The sequence below is a fragment of the Nycticebus coucang genome, chromosome 9 (assembly GCF_027406575.1).
Source record: "Nycticebus coucang isolate mNycCou1 chromosome 9, mNycCou1.pri, whole genome shotgun sequence".
Classification (NCBI taxonomy): Eukaryota; Metazoa; Chordata; class Mammalia; order Primates; family Lorisidae; genus Nycticebus; species Nycticebus coucang.
In genome coordinates, this window is record NC_069788.1 from 31742686 (window position 1) to 31762803 (window position 20118).

General features: G+C 36.3%; 1 protein-coding gene across 1 annotated transcript in view; it reads left to right on the forward strand.

Annotated features, from left to right (window-relative positions):
• The window catches only part of PTCHD4 (patched domain containing 4), a 217344-nt gene that overhangs the window by 73800 nt on the left and 123426 nt on the right, over nt 1-20118 (forward strand). The window lies entirely within an intron of this gene.

Genomic DNA, 20118 nt, shown 5'->3' on the forward strand with positions numbered 1-20118 from the left:
CTACACAGCCAATAACACAAGCAATAGAGTAAATAGATAATGTACAGAATGGGAGAAAATATTTATCTTCTATACATCCAATAACGAGCTAATAACCAGAATCTACAAAGAAGCCAAGCAAATTATCAAGAAAAAAAAATCAAACCATCCGCTTTGCAAATGAAGATAGTCTAATGACCAACAAACACATGAAAAAATGTTCAACATCTCTAATCAGCAGGGAAATTCAAATCAATACTACAGTTGAGATAGCACCTAACACCAGTGAGCATGGGTCTTACCAAAAAGTCCCAAAGCAACAGACACTGGCATGGATGTGCAGAGAAAGGAACACTCATCCACTGTTGGGGACTGCAAACTAGTATAAGCGCTATGGAAATTAGCACAGAGATACCTCAAAGAACTGAAAGTAGACTTACCATTAGATCCAGCAATCCCACTACTGGGTATTTACCCAAAGGAAAAAAAGACATCTTGTCGAAAAGGACACTTGCACTCAAATGTTTATAACTAGTAGCAGCACAATTTGCAGGTGCAAAAATGTGGGAACAACCCAAATACTCATCAATACATGAGTAGATTAATAAAATGTAGAGTAGATTAATAAATGTGTATGAATACCATAGACTACTACACAGCTGTTAAAAATGGGGATCCAGTATCTTTGATAACAACCTTCATGGAACTAGAGACCATTTGTCCAAGTGTTGCAAGAATGGAAAAATGAACACAGTGTGTACTCAATACTTAAACTACTCAATCAACACTTCTCTGCACATAGGGAAGTAAAACTCAGTAGGAACCAAGTGGGTGAGAGGAGGACAAGAGGTTGAGTTAATTCACACTGAACTGGTACAATACACACTTTCTGGGTGAACAGCACACTTATAACTTTGACTCAAAATGTACAAAAGCAAATTATGTAACCAAAACATGTATACCTCTGAAATATTCTGAAATAAAATTTGAAAAATAAACAATTTGGATATTGAAAAGCCAGAAAATCCATGAGAAAAAGAGCAAATAAAATTATAAAAAGAAAAACTCACTTCAGTATAACTAAGCAATATCACCACAAGTTTTTCTCACAATGTACACTCCATGGATATCACTTTAAAAAAAAAAAAAAAGGAATGTTTTGGAATGAAAATATTCATAGTGAAATAGTAGCCTTTCCTCTCCTTAAATGAATAGTGAAAAGTAGGGAACAGCAATAAAAAATTATATGAATATGGTAAATTGAGCTGCAATAAACAGTCTAGTACAAGTGTCCTTATGATAAAAGGATTTTTTTCCTTCTGGGTAGATGCCCAGTAATGGGATTGCAGGATCGAATGGGAGGTCTAGGTTGAGTGCTTTGAGGTTTCTCCATACTTCCTTCCAGAAAGGTTGTACTAGTTTGCAGTCCCACCAGCAGTGTAAAAGTGTTCCCTTCTCTCCACATCCACGCCAGCATCTGCAGTTTTGAGATTTTGTGATGTGGGCCATTCTCACTGGGGTTAGATGATATCTCAGGGTTGTTTTGATTTGCATTTCTCTAATATATAGAGATGATGAACATTTTTTCATGTGTTTGTTAGCCATTCGTCTGTCATCTTTAGAGAAAGTTCTATTCATGTCTCTTGCCCATTGATATATGGGATTGTTGGCTTTTTTCATGTGGATTAATTTGAGTTCTCTATAGATCCTGGTTATCAAGCTTTTGTCTGATTGAAAATATGCAAATATCCTTTCCCATTGTGTAGGTTGTCTCTTTGCTTTGGTTATTGTGTCCTTAGCTGTACAGAAGCTTTTCAGTTTAATGAAGTCCCATTTGTTTATTTTTGTTGTTGTTGCAATTGCCATGGCAGTCTTCTTCATGAAGTCTTCCCCCAGGCCAATATCTTCCAGTGTTTTTCCTATGTTTTCTTTGAGGATTTTTATTGTTTCATGCCTTAATTTACCATTGCCAAAATGTGGAAACAGCCTAAATGCCCACCAACCCAGGAATGGATTAACAAGCTGTGGTATATGTATACCATGGAATACTATTCAGCTATTAAAAAAAATGGAGACTTTACATCCTTCGTATTAACCTGGATGGAAGTGGAAGACATTATTCTTAGTAAAGCATCACAAAAATGGAGAAGCATGAATCCTATGTACTCAATCTTGATATGAGGACAATTAATGACAATTAAGTTTATGGGGGGGGGAAGCAGAAAGAGGGATGGAGGGAAGAGGGTGGGGCCTTAGTGTGTGTCACACTTTATGGGAGCAAGACATGATTGCAAGAGGGACTTTACCTAACAATTGCAATCAGTGTAACTGGCTTATTGTACCCTCAATGAATCCCCAACAATAAAAAAAAAAAAAAAGAAAAAAAAAATTATATGAATATGAATATACAACATAAGTAGCAATTGAATCAGCATGAATTTATGTAATTACAACTAGTTCTTTCACCATCCATTAAAAGAAGAATTTCTTCTAAGTCAAGAAAATTAAATAGGAATATTTATATCATAAATTATTCTTCTTCTATCTTTTACATATCTGCAAGTAATAGTGTTAAAAATATTTTAAGACTCAATAAATGAGTTTTATACAGTATCTTGCTATCTATGCATACACTTTGCTATTGCCAATAATTTTATTACCATGTGAATATATTAGATCATCTTAGCTAATTACTTCATAAAATTGCATCTGTGCCCTAATGTCTGTCCTTGTACCATTTATTTTAGCATATTCTTCATTTTGTACTGCATGGACTTTTTTCAATATTTATTTAAAGCATAGAAAAGCAATCCTACCTGTATGATAATTTTTATTCAACTATGTCAGCTTAAAAGATCAGTAAGAACAGGAGCTATGCCTAAGGAAGGCAGGAGTGAGCAGAAAGTTAGCTTCCAAGGAATCACACAAATACATGTATTATGGTTGGTGAATAAAAATCTTAAGTCAATGAACAGTGTTGGAATGATGACAATAGTATTTGAAATTCCCATATTATGCATTTTATTGCAAATAATAGAGCTAATCTTAAACTCATATTAAAGTTATCCAGAAAAATCCTACCACAGTAGAAGATATGGAAATTTGTCTTCAGGAATTAAGCAAAATCTTACTTGTAAATTACCCAATTATTTCTCCTACCTCTGAATTTCCCCTACTCATGTTATGTACATTATGACAAATTACCTGTGCATTAAATCATATTTTTAACTTTAACATTTTTTTATTTCTGATGCATTATCATAGGTAATTATCTTCTGAAACTGTACCCACACGCATGTACCTTAGCTGTTCTTCCTGTTTTTATTTATCTGCGCTGAACCTTTCTATGACTTAAAGACTTTCTTATCTAAAAGAATTATTTTTAGTGCAATCTCCCTAAAGTAATTGCTTTAAGATTTAATGTAACCAATGGCAAAGTAGGGAATCTTTGATGTGTTTGTAGTTTACATAATTATGAGGTTAATGATAATTGTCAATTTATAAATACACATTTATATGAAAACATTACTAATACAAAAATATTTCCATTAAACCCATTGTCACAATTCATTTAAAGCTTATCATTTCTGTTTAAATATATTATAATTTTTGCTAAATATTACACATGTGGTGATGTCATGAATTTACATAGGAATTGGGTTAAATATTATTTGGTTTACCGCCAAATATTTGATATGTATGATTCGTACTATTTTGTAAATGCAAAACTAAGAAGTTTCTTGCTTTACTAGATTTCGACATTAAAATAAAAGGTTAGCCTAGACTCCCATAATATTTACAAGTGTTCTGAATTTGAATTTTTTTAAGTATTTAATTGTTTGTATATTTTGCTAATTTTTTTTGTGATTTACTATCATCTTTATTCCTCCTCAGTGTGTGAAAATAACTTCAGGCATTCACCAAAGTTTTGTTCGGTTACATGCAAAACCTGAGGTTTGTCATATGGCTGCACTATAAAAAAGGAAACTTGGAAACCTTACTTATTTGCCCATTAAATCTTGAAATACCAAATGTGCCTTCCTAAATGGGGAAAAAAAAATCTTTTTCAAAACTGTTTTAATGTCATGCTTTTAAAGTGCTCTCAGAATATTTGCCTGAATAGTCATAAAACTAAATATTTAAAGCACCTTTCTCTTATGGAACTTAAAAGCACAGTTTGAACCATGCATAAATTCAATGTTGGCATTAACAAAGCATCATTAAAACTTCTTTTGATCATATTTTTTAAAATGCCTTGAAAATTTATTTTTCTTGAGCAGAAACAAACAACCCCCAAACCTCACAGACGCAGCACCTGAATAAAGGACACAGCAGATTATTTTTTTCTTCCTCTATTTTATTTCTAACAGTTTTCTTACCTTTATCTTGTCATTGATTTGTATTTTTGATGTCATCTATTTTATTTTTCTCTAACTTTCAGAAATATGTTATTAACATCTTCTGAAAATATCTCCACAGTCTTTTTAATTCAATTCAGTCTTTAAGGCAGTAAAGGCTTATTTATTTTCTGCTTTATCATCTATATAATATGTATGATTTTATAGTCTTTTTAAAAAGTTTTTAAAGTTATTTACTTTGGCATACATTGGCTGCCCTCTAGTAATGTAATCTTGTTTGGAAGTAAGTTAATACTACATTTATGAGTTATTTTATCATTTTATTCAAAATTCTCATTGAGTACTTGTTACCTGCGAGGCGCTCTGCTCGAAAGCAGGAATCGGGATGTACCCAAGGCTAATGTGACTACCTTCCTTCATAGAAATTAAGTTATAACTTTTCCACATATGAAAAATAAGTATGATTAATGATATAATCTGATGAATTTGTTAAGGACCAAGATGAGACCAAAAAAAAAAAAGAAGAAGATAGATTAGGTTGTGATTGATTTGTTGGACAGAATTCAGGGGAGGATTGGGCTTGAGGTCAGCCTGCCAGGTAGTCAATGCTTCTAATTAGTGACGCTGTTCCAGATGTCTGTAATGGCTCCCCTCCTTTACAAACCATGCAAAGCAACCAAAGAAAGAGTCACAATCTATAAACTATAGTCACAAACTATAAATTGAAAAGAACACCTTTCAGATGGTCTAAAATGAGAGAATATGGAAGGAGCCAACGTATATCCATCCATGTGTCAAGTTGGAGATATCTTGATAGTTATATCACAAGTCCAAAAAGTGTGCAAATTATCTTTTTAAAATTTTTTAATTTTTTATTGGGTTAATAAGATAGTACATACAATTAGGTTACATTGTTGCATTTGTAAGGTAGAGTCCAAGTTATAGTTGAGTGCCCCTCCAAGGAAGTGTGCCGTATATATATATTCACATTTTATTAGTCCATTCATAAGTTGATAGACACTGGTGTTGTTTCCACATCTTTGCAATGTGAATTGAGCTGCTGAAAACATTCAAGTGAACATGTCCTTACGGTAGACCTTCCATTTGGTCCCACAATCCCATTACTACATATCTACCCAGAAGAAACTCTCTTTTCAATAGAGATGCAATGTAGAAGCCAAGGCAAACCTCAAGAGAGTCAGTGGACTGTTCCCCTGGATCCTAACTTAATACCTCAAAATGTCAGGAAAACTGGAGCATAGGGGAGTAGGCTGCTTTCTCAAAAGTGAGCCAGATGAAAGTGGTCTGGATTGAGTACCTGTCCCTTATGATGGGTCTTGTGAGCCATACTAACCTTCTGAATGCCAAACCCAGTGAAGAATCAGCACCAGAATAAAGGACACAGCAGAATTAGTGAGGGAGATTTTAAGCCAAGCAGCCGAAACTGAAACTTGAGGGCAAGCCCACCTCACTTCTGCTACCTTCCCCTCAGTGTCAGCAAATAGCTACTCCAGATAGAATTGCCTCTGTTTAGTAACCAGAGATACTAGCACACAAAAATAAGAAAGGAACATAAGTAAAATACAGATTCTGAAATTCTACCAAAAGTGCAGGCTATCCCAGAAAATAGAAAATCCTCAAAGCATACTCCATAAAAGATACAAGTATTGCGATGACCTCTCTAGGGATTACAGAAAGGGGAAAAATAGACACAGAAGGCAAGTGGAGAGACAGCATAAAGAGAAAAACAAGCTGGCAGAGCTCAGGGGGGAAAAGTGGGAGAAAAAAAAATAAGGCCATTATTAGAGGGATGAACTACTTTGGAAATAACAAAATCTAGAATAAACAAGAGTGCAAATATATTTAGAAATATGGAGGAGAGACTTGAGAAAATCACACAAAATGAAACAAAAAGAACAAAAATAGGAAAACAGAGAAGAGATGATTGAGATGAAGACAAGGGCATCAAGATAAAGATGAAATGTGACTGTGAGGGAAAATAGCAATATAAAATAGAGACAAAATAGCATCATCACCCACGTTCTCTTTCTAGCAGTAAGACTAAAGATAGGTGATCTCCGGCACATGGTAACAGAGAAAATAGGTGCACATGACCCTTTCCTGAAAAGGAAACTCCTTTACAAAACATAGCCCTAAAAAGGATCAAAAACTCAATGGAGAGAAACCATGATAAAGCCACCTTAATATAGAACCACAGTCACCAATTCTGAGAATTACAGACATAGAACAGAATATAACTATTACAAATCTTAAAAATGTAAAATGAGTATGTAACTGAGAAAATTGCAGAGGAGGAAAGAACTGTGTGTACGTCTCAGCTTACACAGTAGGGAATGTGTACAGAGTGTTTAATGTTGAAATATAAAGTTTTTAAAAAGTCTTATTTTTTTAATTTTTCAAATTTTTTACCATTTTTACTTAGAAGTTATCAAAAGAAGTTATCAAAAGCTATCAAAATAATTAAGTAATTGTCATGGCCATTAGACAAATGTATGCAAAACGTGAGTTGAGAACTCATTCCTATCATCAAATTCCATTTCTTTGAAGATCCACTGAAAAATAGAGAGAATTTTTGTTTTTAAATATGATGAGCAATTATGGAGAAAATGTTAAATGATGAGAAAATATGGGATGAAGAACACACAGAGAGAAGAAAGGAATGTGAAAATATGATTGATGGAACTATTCAAGTGCAACATGGAATAGATTTTTCCATGACTAAATCATTATAGCATATCAACATGTGAATATCAACATGTGGTTGACATGACCCTGAAGATTATAGGGTTACCCTTTTATATATTAAGGGCCCTGGGAAATCAACTTCCTTCCTTCACATTTTAATATGCTTATACATAAAAATAGAATCATTCCTCTTCCATGATTAAAAATGTGTTTGACTATGAAGTTATCATTTTGGAATCTATGCATCAAATAAATAGAATATAAACAAATGTTATTATTTATCAAGTCCCATAGGTGTCAAGTATATGATTAGTGTCTCCACGTTGAAGAATTTTAAGGATATACTTTATCTTAGGGGACAAGTATGGTGGTTCACACCTGTGATCCCAGTGCTTTGGGAGGCCAAGGCTGGAAGATGCTTGAGGCCAAAAGTTCAAGGGTAGCCTGGGCAACATAGTGAGACCTCTCTACAAAAGATTTTCTTTTTAAATTAGCTAAGCATGGTGGTACAAACCTGTAGTCCCAGCTACTCAGAAGTCTGAGGCAGGAGTATCACTTAACCCAGGAATTTTAGGTTATTTGAGCAATTATTAAGTCACTGAACTCTACCCTGAGCTAGAGTGACATCTTGTCTCTAAAACAAATTTTTAAAATTTAAAAACTCATTGGAAGGGGTAGCACCTGTGGCTCAAAGGAGTAGGGCACCGGCCCCATATGCCGGAGGTGGTAGGTTCAAACCCAGCCCTGGCTAAAAAAATTGAAAAAAAAAAAAAAACTCATTGGAAGTAAAATTATTGTCTTTAAAAGCAGTCTTACTTTCTAGGAAAGAATAGATTCAATAAGTAAAAAATACATCTGTTCTTTGGATATAAAAATACAGCAGTAAGAATTGTATGAATGGCAGTGATTGATTTTACGAACTTACAGGAAATATGAACTTAGATTTTACATTTCTGTAGTCCTTTATATAAAGACATTTCTCTCTTGCCAAAATTTTTAATACAATTTTTCTGCATATATGTGTACTTGAGAAATCAAACACAATTTAAGATGTATAGAATAATGTTTTTGAATATCTGACATAATTTGTTAGGTAATGAAGAACCAATATATTTCTATCATATAAGAGTTTAATTTTCCCTATATGTTTATTATAAATAATTTAAGATGTAAATGAAAAGATGAAATAATTGTACCTACCACCTAGGTTTTACAATTAACATTTACTATACTTTTTTATCACATAGCTATCCACCTGTCCATTCTTTATCCATTGATCAACCATATTATTTTTGACGCATTTTACCCTTCACCCATAAACACTTCAATGTAAATGCCATTTACTAGAGCTCAATATTTATTTAAAGGTCTTTTTGGGGTATAAAAAATTGTGTACAATTAATGTACAAGTCTTAATTATACCATTCATTGACTTTTGAGGGAAAAATACACTTCTGTAACCAAGTCTTAAGATATAAAATATTCATTCACCCCAGGGAGAGTCCTCATACCCATGTCAATCAATATCTATTCCCACACCTACCCCTAAAAGGCAAACACTGTTCAAATTATATTTCACTATTGCTTACCTTTGCTTTTTCTAGATCTTCATGGAAATAGACTAGAACAGTAAGCTTTGATAGAAGGCTTCTTTCACTGAGTAATGGTGTTTTTGACTATCATCTATGTAAGAGGAGGAAGAGGAAGAAGAGAAGGAAAAGGAAAAGACATTATTAACTCAACATTTTAATAAAACTATACAAATAAATAGAATATTCTGGTTATTTCTAAGCTTATTAGACTATTGACATGACACACAGAAGATGAGCCATATACTTCCTAAAATCTTTTCACCAATAGTTTACATCTCACATGTGATGAAATATGGAAAAGTTCAGGATTGATTCCCATTAACTTTATTGTCCCATTGTTCTATTCTTAGATGAGTTAATTAACCTTAACTAGTCTCAATTTGTGTAACCATCATTGAGATAATAATATCTACCTCACAAGATGATTGTGCAAAATAAATGAGAAAACTTATGTAAATGTATGTAAGGTGCTTAGTGTAATACCTGGAACATAACAAGCATGAAATAACTAGTAGCTATTATGATTATTATCAGAAACATGTCAGTCTTTAATGTGAATAATCATAATAAATGTTAACTTTCATTCATTCTTTTATGTGCCACTATTTTTAGTGAATCACCTCACTTAATACTCACAAAAGCGATGGCCACTTAGCTACATTTTTATATGATAAAACTGAGGTACAGAGAGCTTACTTACCTTTCCAGAATACATACTGAGTGATAGACCAAGATTTCAACTCGAGGAGGATTCTCTTGACCTCTAAGTCGTGCTGCCTCAAGGGAGCTTACCCGCACTCTATAGTAAACAGACGTGGGGAGTGGTAGCAGAGTAGAAACTGTGAGTAGCAGAAATAATGGTAGTATTGCCTTAATATTAGGAGAAATGAAAGAAGCATAAGGATGCCAAATTTCAGGGTGAAATAGAAGGAGATTCTAAAAAGTACAAGGAAAACCCAAACGAAGAAGAGGAGGAGGAAGAGGAAGAAGAGAAAGGAGAAGAGAAGAAGGAGTATGAGGAGGAAGAGAGAGAAAAAGAGGAGGGGAGCGACACAGTCAACATTGACTATTTCCTAATTTCCTTATTCGTATTCTACTGCTAAGCTCATTACTTAGGGAGAGGGTGGTTTTGGAAGTTCCCCAGAGTCACGTGATAGCGTTTCCCTGGAGCTGTCAGGACAAAGCAACTTTCCCCTCCTAATCTTCATTGTGTTAGTGAAGGGGGCATGGAAACTATCCTAATTTTTAAATAACTCTAAAACTGTCCACTAAAAGAAGTATCCTTTGTTGATTTATCTCCACCTTTATTTGCCTTTTAATGTAGACATTTTTATGATTGCATAAAACAATGTGTTATTGATAGAAAAACTTCAAGGTATGGAATAAAGCAAAGTTGAAAAGATATTCTTATTACAATCATATTGTCTGATGAACACTGTAAATTTTTTTTTAAACCACATATACGTATGGTTTTAAAAAAAATCATGGCCCCATGATTGCATTAATGTACACAGCTATGATTTAATAAAAAAAAAGAAAATTAAAAAAACACATATACATGTATATGTTTTAGTTATCTATTGCTGCATCACAAATTACCCCAAGACTTACTGGATTAAAATGACAATTATTATCTATGGTCTGGGGTCAGGGACTTGGGCATAGCTTAGATAATTCCTCTGTTTCGGGACCTCTCACAGGCTGCAGTCAAGTTTCGCCTAGGAGATGATCCCTTTCTAAGGTCCCTGAGTGGTTGCTGATAACATTCAGTTCCTTGCAGGCTATTGGATTGAAGCCTTCAGTTTATCACTAGCTGTTGGCCAGAGCTTATCCTCAATTCCTTGCCACATGGAATTCTTCAAGATGACAACTTGTTTTATCGAAGCTGACAACAGAGTCTATAGGCAAGATGGAAGTCAACTTTTGGTAACCTAATCACAAAAATGACATTCCACCACTTTTTCTGTCTTCTACTGATTATAAACAAGGCACTAAGTCTGGCTCATACTCAAGAGCAGCAAAGATTATAAATAGGGACGGTGCCTGTGGCTCAAAGGAGTAGGGCACCGGCCCCATATGTCGGAGGTGGTGGGTTCAAACCCAGCCCCGGCCAAAAACTGCAAATATATATATATATATATATATATATATATATAATAAACTGCAAATATATATATATATTATAAATACTGGGAGGTGGAATTCACTGGGAATCACCTTAGAAGTCTGCCTACCACCATATGTACATCTTAAGTTTACAAAACTGATCTCAGACTGTAAAAATTGTCCTTTGAGCCTGTTTTGTTCACTTATGAATATATGGTTATTATTTTCCAAAGCAACAGAACGTTAAAATTACTTAAAAGCCTGTATAACATTTCATCGTATGAATCAGGGGTGATACCTCCAGCCCCTATTGTTAGTGATTATGATCATAGAGTCCAGAAATGGGTTGCCTCGGTGAGAGTCTTGGCTCCACTGTGTAAGATTGGTGAGACCTTGGGCAGTTACTTAACTTCATTATAACTCTATTTCTTCATTGGTGAAATACAGCTAATAATAATACCACCACCTGATAAGTTAAGTGCCTGACCTGTGAATTTTAAACAATAATTATTAATGAATATCATTATTTTCATATTATTATCATTGTTACTATTTTGATTATTAAAATATTGATGTAACCATCTTTGAACATGTAATCTTACTCACCTCCTTAATCATTCCCTTGTGATAAATTTCTAAAAGTAATATTTCTAGACCACAGAATATGTGCTCTTTTAATAACATTGTCAAATTACTTTTCAACCAAATTATGTTACTTTATCTTCTCAGCAGGGAATGACAGTGTCTGTTTCCTCAAACGCTTACCAATTCTTGATAATTTCATCTTTGTAATGGATGGTAACTTGAAAATTAAGAAATTCTATTGCATTTTCATTTTAATCGATATATCCTTCTTATCGAGGCTGAAGTTTTAAATCTAATCTGGCAAGATAAATTTCTTCTTCTGTAAATTACCTATTTATATTCTTTCCCATTTTTAAATAGGATATATTCTTTGAATCATCAATTTATAAGTATATACTTTTGTAATGTAAATGCCTCTGGAAGTATTGACCCAGACTTTCTGCTGAAATTCTGAATTCATTTCCCATATGGGAGCAGGAAACTGAGAAAGCTCTGAGGAATTCATCCTTTCTCTCTGGGAAAGTAAAATTGTGCATTTGACCCAACTGTTTAAAGACAGGCAAGAAAAGTGTTGGTTTCTTCATTACTGAACCATATCTAATGAGGGCCTTTCAAGGTTTGCTAGGCTTTGGCAACAAGCCGAGTAAAGAGCATCAAAGACATAGCAGTCTCAGGAAGTGCTTTATCAAAGCAAAGAATGTAAGAAATTGGTGAGCGCTGTGGTCTATAAAAGCTTCAGAAAAGCATTGGCAATCCGGAAGGACAGGATAGATGAGATGTTTAAGAGCTGAAATGATAACCAAAAAGGGGAAGAAATGAGATCAAAGATTAGAGAAGTGGAAGGCCTGTTTGAGGACCAATCTCAAAAATATGACTCATCCCTTCTGACATTTGTCTTGTGCGCCAGTGTCCTGAGATATGTATGTAAAGTTGAAGAAGTGTATAGCACGCTATGTACTTCCCGAAAGCAAAGGTTTCCCTATATTCAGAATGCTGAGCACAATGCTTAGTGGCTGTCAAGGTCACCCTCTAAAAGCAAAAAGGATGTATCAAAAGCAAGGCAAAATTAGTAGGTAGCAAATCACCAGGAATAAAGAAATCTGTGAACTGAAAAAGTTAGAAATATAGAAATACAGATACCTTGGTATTTGGATAAACACCTGCCTCAACCAGAATTAGTCATAAATTTTAGAATTTATAATATGAATTTCCAAGTCTATCAGGCATTCACTTACTTATTCAATAACTATACATTGAGCACCCAGGATGTGAAAAAATATTCTACTTACTGAGTGTATGATGATGAGCAATGTACGTTTCATAACTTCAAGAAACAATGACAACAAGGGCGTGTAGGATAAGGAGAGTTTTAAAGGTATGCTGGTGGGAAGCCTAACCCAGCCTTGGAGGTGATGAAGCTTCCCAAAAGCTATGAGCCAGCTGTCTTATTTACCTTTGAATACCCAGCATTTATTGATAGAATAAATGAATGATGTTGCCACAGCTCACTTATAAGTTATAGTTTATTCTAATTTTTTTAAAATCCTTCATTGGTTTCTGGCTACTTTTATATCTCTTGGCCAACTTCCCTTCTCACCAATAATTTGTGGTCAGCAAATAAAAATCAATGTTACCATGAGCCTACATTAAACATAATTAAAAAGGAAAACCTGCAAGAAATAAAAATGCTATCCCTTCCAAAATCAAATCAAAGACAGGAGGAATGCTCCTGGCATCTGGCAAGTAGAGACCAGGGAGGCTTTAAATGTATGACATTAAACAGGAAAGCCCCTACAACCACAATAAAAAATCCAAACCCAAAAGGTCAACAGTGTTAAGGTTAAGAAATCCTAGATTTTTGGAATCAGAGTCTCTGCTTATTTGGTATGTGTCATCAAAAGATGGTTTTATGTTTGCACTCTTTGAACTCATCTAGCTCTCAAAGTCCGTGTTTAATTACAATGAATGCATTTGGCTCCTTAAAAGAACAAAATAAAGCAGGAAGCATGGTGGTGAAATTGGAGTTTGGCTCTGGAACAGAGGCCATGTGAAAGGTTCACCATTTGCTTGCTGCTAAAACTAGATAAAAAATTGGAGCCAGTGTTTTTCTCCTTTTCTTTCCGGAATACAACCTGGGAAAAAATAACCTGTAGAAAGTGGCTGTATCTGGCATTTCTCCTAACTTATCTCTCATTGACTTCCTTCTGTCTTCTTGCGATGTCGTCTGCTCTTCCATAAAGAACCCATGACTTATAGTGCATCCAGTACTCCGCTCTCTCAAAGCTGCCCTTTCCTCGGTGTCCCATTCTTAAACACTTGAGAGAGTCAAGTCCACTTCAGTAGCAACAGCTGATGGCAGCTTTGGTGTTACCACTTAATAACCATATTTTTTATTTTTTAAATAAGTAGATGATAATACTTAACCCAAAGTAATTGATCAGTGACAGTGAGATCTCAAGCAATGGTTGAGAGAGCTCTTCACAACATGACTTTAACTAAAGCTAAAAATCAAAGTTAACCCCTGTACTTTATGATGGAATTCTATGTAAACTTTAACTCTATAAACCTAAAATGCTGTCACCATGGTTGATATTCACCCTTGGCAACAGCACTGGATGTAAGTTACCACTAGTAATGTTCAAACTACTAAAGCATTGCCAGACTGATAGATAGGCACCTGCTGCCCTAAGCTTCATGGATGCCCACAATTGTTCCTGCTGACCCAGTCTCACAAGACCCTTCTCTATCTCCCCACAGTGTAGGAACTATAGGGATAATACCTATCTCTGCTGGTGCCTTCCACCTCCTGTTACTTCTGCTCTGCTTGGCTGGTTCTAATCGTCCTCCTGCTCTGGTCATCAAATTGTTTGTTTGAACAGTATTTTGATTATATCCCTAACTACAACCATTGTCACTTTATTCTTACTGTCATTATTATTGGTACAGGCAGAGCTTATCTTCTTAGATTCCATTAAATAAAAATAGGTGAAAGGTTTTTTTTTCCTTTGTATTTGGGTACTTGTTTGAACATTTTCAATGTTTCAAGGAAAACAGAAAACATCAGATATGAACCAAAATTTCACCTTCTATAATAATATTTCATAAAGGCATAAGAATTCACTAATTAAGCATACAGGCAAACACACACCTTTGTTTGGAAAAAAATAATTATAGTAAAATACCCATTGTAAATATGTGAACATTCTCTTTGTGTCCCTTCTAAATGTGAAATATGTACAGGGTTATAAATAACAGTATGAGTCAAGCACAATGTTCTATCTCATGTAATAAAAAATATAACATAATGATGTGTACAGGAAGAAAAAATAGTAATTGGTGAAATGAGAAACACAAAATAGATGGTTTAATTATAAGACTACTAAAAGCATGTAATGGAAGACGATAATATAGAAGCATGATACAAGGAATGACATCATTCAACTTGCAAACCATAAAATTCATTAAAAACATTTCCTGGGAGGGGCTGAGACAAGAAGGCTGACTGAAGTCAGCTTTCAACAGAGGCTTCCGTCCAGAAGGAGAGTTATAGGACAGAAATTTAGCAAGTAACCTGGTAGATTAAACTACACCAAGAGAGAAGGTTGAAGAATGCACATCAACCCCGCTGAGGTGAGCTGTGACCATAAGGATACAAAGAAAAGGTGCAAAATCCATTACCAAGTGGACAGGAGTCCCCTCCCCCATGAGAATGGCTCGGAGTGCCCCACAAACAAATGAGCAGAGTTCAAAGGTCCTCCCACTACACTCCACAGGAGAGACACTCTAAAAACTGGACCTACCTCTCCTACTAGGTTGCCATGGCGTTCTCCTGCCAGGCATAAAACTGTATATATTCTCTACCTGCAATTCTAAGTTCCCAGCACCCCCCCCCACTCTAACTCTGAGGTCTGGAGGTCTGTCCCCCGGGAGTCCAGATTCTTGGGTGATTTCTCGAGGGGTGTGGACAGGACCTAGACTGCAGCTGGTCAGGGCTGATTCTGCGGCACAGGAGTGAGGAGAGGACAGTCGGCTAGAGGGAATGACACCAGAGCAGCATTGCCCCGAGGCACAAAACAACAGCCATTTCCAGTGACAATAGGGCTCACTCTGGGATATTCTGAAGCCACACCTCCTGTCTCCCTGGGCAATCAGAGGAGGCCTGGTATCTTATCAGGTGGCAACCACTGGGAACAGATCTGGGACAGAAATGCAGGCCCCATGAGAAAAGGGTTTGCCTGAGGTGATACCAGCCTGGGTGCAGTGTGGGGACTAGAAAACGCATGTGCAGAGCCGTTCCCAGGACAGGGCTGACACAGAGGACCACGTTACTGAGCCTAAGACGCACCAGGCCCTCAGGGTATCGTCAGCCTAGGGACAAAGGAAGGCAGGAGGCTAGAACTGACAGCTAACCGAATATAAACCTGTAGGAGCAAAGACAGGGACTGAGGCGCAGGCTCTGGGAACTCAAAACAGCTTCTCTTCTGCAGGGGAATTTAGCAGGGACAGAAACAAATTCCTGCAGAGTTGTTCTGTTCTGTTCTGTCAGTAACATCAATCAGGGGTGGGGCTGGAACTGGAGTGAACACCCCCTAGCCACCATCAAGCACCTGAGGTTGTCAGGTCTCATCTCCCCCTGCTGGATAGAGGCAGAGCGCAGCAGCCTGGCTGAGCAGATATAGATTTCCTTGTGATTCAGGCAGGTACAAACCCCTGGAGTATCTGTTCACTAGAGGCAACTGGGTCACCACCCTGCAGGGCTATCAGTGACTGGGTGTGACAGAGGTGCAAGGTGGGGAAGGAGGCATCAACCATCCCTGACTAATCTATTTGTTGGGTGGGTCCTCCTGACTTCACAGAGCACTGGAGCAAGTCATATCTGTGTTGTCACCACACCCCTGCAATCCAGTTGCCAGAGAACTTTGAAACTCTCCCACCTGAGACAGGTGCTGACTGAGACAATTGATTTGGACCTTTTGAACTGAGCCAATCGCATGAGGACTATTCAAGTGGTGCCCTGGGTGTGTGGTTGTAGGAAGGTTTGATTTTCCTTTTGCAATTGTTGCCTGTGAGGGGCAGGGTGACTTAATTGCTGGTATTTCTCCATAGCTGAGACTTCAACCCAGAGTAACTGTTTCACTAGGGTTGAACAGAGACCAGCTGAAAACAAGACAGAACCACTTAGCATCACCACACCGAACAGGTCCCCAGTTTCTCAGGCTAGAGCATGTATGGGTCCTTGACAAAGCTCCAGGGGGAAAACAAAATGGTGTAAAATAATCATGGGGCAGAATCAGTGGAAAAACTCTGGTAACATGAATAACCAGAATAGATCAACCCCCCCAAGGAAAGATATGGCAGATGTAACTGAAGATCCCATTCATAAACAGCTAGCCGAGATGTCACAAATAGAATTCAGAATCTGGATTGCAAACAAGATTAATAGAATAGAGGAAATTTTGGAATTAGAAATTCGAGGAGCAATTCAAAAGTCTGAATTAGAAATTTGATGAGAAATTCAAAAGTTGTGTCAAGAATTTAATGAATTTAAAGACAAAGCCACCAAAGATTTTGATGCACTGAAGCAAGAATTTGCAGCCCTCAAAGATCTGAAAAATACAGTAGAATCCCTCAGTAACAGAGTGGAGCAAGCAGAAGAAAGATTTTCTGACATTGAAGACAAAGCCTTTGAATGCTCCCAAACTCTAAAAGAGGAAGAGAAATGGAGAACAAAAACGGATCATTCTCTCAGAGAGTTCTGGGATTATTTGAAGAAGGCTAATATCCGCCTCATTGGAATCCCTGAAAGTGGTGAAGTCGCCTCACAAGGCACAGAGGCCCTTCTCCATGAAATTATGAAAGAGAATTTTCCAGACATGGCAAGAGATTCTGAAATTCAGATAGCAGACAGTTTCAGAACCCCAGCATGACTCAATCCGAATAAGATATCCCCCATGCATATCATAATTAACTTCACTAAAGTTAATATGAAGGAGAAAATTCTGAAAGCAGCCAGACGTAAGAAATCCATTACCTACAAAGGGAAGAATATTAGAATGACTGCAGAGCTCTCTGCTGAAACTTTTCAAGCCAGAAGAGAGTGATCATCGACTTTTAATCTCCTAAAGAAAAATAACTTTCAACCCTGGATCCTGTATTCAGCTAAACAGAGTTTCATTTATGATGTAGAAATTAAATACTTTAATAACATTCATATGTTGAAAATTTGCCATAACCAAACCAGCTCTTCAGGATATTCTCAGACCTATCTTCCATAATGACGAGCCCAATCCTCTACCACAAAAGTAAACTCACTCAGAAACTTTTGATCAAACTACAACTTCCACAGTGGAGAAAGGATTAAAAATGTCCACTGGACTTTCGAAAAACTTGATACCCAAAATTTTACCAGACTTATCAATATTCTCCATTAATGTGAATGGCTTAAACTGTCCTCTAAAGAGGCACAGGTTAGCTGACTGCATACAAAAAACTCAGACCAGAAATTTGGTGCATACGAGAGTCACATCTTACCTTAAAAGATAAATATAGACTCAGGGTGAAAGGATGGTCATCCATATTTCAGGCAAATGGTAATCAGAAAAAAGCAGGTGTTTCAATTCTATTTGCAGACACAACAGGCTTTAAAGCAACAAAAGTAAAGAAAGATAAGAATGGTCACTTCATATTTGTTAAGGGTAATAATATGGGGCGGCGCCTGTGGCTCAGTGAGTAGGGCGCCGGCCCCATATGCCAAGGGTGGTGGGTTCAAACCCAGCCCCGGCCAAACTGCAACAAAAAAATAGCTGGGCCTTGTGACGGGCACCTGTAGTCCCAGCTGCTCGGGAGGCTGAGGCAAGAGAATCGCGTAAGCCCAAGAGTTAGAGGTTGCTGTGAGCCGTGTGACACCACGGCACTCTACCCGAGGGCAGTACAGTGAGACTCTGTCTCTACAAAAAAAAAAAAAAAAGGTAATAATATGATGAGATTTCAATTATTAATATTTATTCACCCAACCAGAATGCACCTCAATTTATAAGAGAAACTCTAACAGACATGAGCAACTTGATTTCCTCTAGCTCCATAACAGTCAAAGATTTCAACACACATTTGGCAGTGTTGGACAGATCCTCCAATAAAAAGCTGAGCAAAAAAATTTTAGATTTAAACCTAACCATCCAACACATGGATTTAGCAGACATCTACAGAACATTTCATCCTAACAAAACTGAATACACATACTTCTCATCAGTCCATGGAACATACTCCAAAATCGATCAAAACTTAGGTCACAAGTCTAACCTCAGTAAATTTAAAGGAATAGAAATTATTCCTTGCATCTTCTTGGACTGCCATGGAATAAAAGTTGAACTCAGTAACAACAGCAATCTGCACACTCATACAAAAACATGAAAGTTAAATAACCTTATGCTGAATGATAGCCGGGTCAGAGATGAGAATAAGAAGGAAATAGCCAAATATTTGGAACAAAATGACAATGAAGACACAAATTATCAGAACCTCTGGGATACTGCAAAAGCAGTCCTAAGAGGGAAATTTATAGCACTGCTTCCTCAAGAGAATGGAAAGAGAGGAAGTTAACAACATAATGGGACATCTCAAGCAACTACAAAAGGAAGAACATTCAATCCCAAACCCAGTAGAAGAAAAGAAATAACCAAAATTAGAGCAGAATTAAATGAAATTGAAAACAAAAGAATTATACAACAGATCAATAAATCAAAAAGTTGGTTTTTGGAAATGGTCAATAAAATAGATAAACCTTTGGCTAACCTAACCAGGAAAATAAAGAGTAAAATCTCTAATCTCATCCATCAGAAATGACAAAGACGAAATAACAACAGACTCCTCAGAAATTCAAAAAATCCTTAATGAATATTATAAGAAACTTTATTCTCAGAAATATGAAAATATGAAGGAAATTGACCAATTTTGGAAGCACATCACCGTCCAAGACTTAGCCAGAATCAAGTGGAAATGTTGAACAACCCAATATCAAGTTCCAAAATAACATCAACCATACAAAATCTCCCTAAAAGGAAAAGCCCGGGACCAGATGGTTTCACGTCAGAATTCTACCAAACCGTTAAAGAGGAACTAGTACCTATATTACTCAACCTGTTCCAAAATGTAGAAAAAGAAGGAAAACTTCTATGACACAAACATCACCATAATCCCCAAACAAGGAAAAGACCCAACAAGAAAAGAAAATTATAGACCAATATCACTAATGAATATAGATGCAAAAATGTTCAACAAGATCCTAACAAACAGAATTCAGCAATACATCAAACAAATTATACATCATGAACAAGTCAGTTTTATCCCAGGGTCTCAAGGCTGGTTCAATATACATAAATCTATAAGTATAATTCAGCACATAAACAAATTAAAAAATAAAGACCATATGATTCTGTCAATTGATGCAGAAAAAGTTTTTGATAATATCCAGAATTCCTTCATGAGCAGAGCACTTTCGAAAATTGGTATAGAAGGGACATTTCTTAAACTGATAGAGGTCATCTACTGCAAACCCACAGCCAATATCGTATTGAATGGAGTTAAATTGAAATCATTTCCACTCAGATCAGGAACCAGGCAAGGCTGCCCATTGTCTCCACTGCTCTTTAACATTGTAATGGAAGTTTTAGCTACCTCAATTAGGGAAGAAAAGGTGATCAAGGGTATCCATATAGGGTTAGAAGAGATCAAAGTTTCGGTCTTCACAGATGATATGATTGCATATCTGGAAAACACCTGGGATTCTAATACAA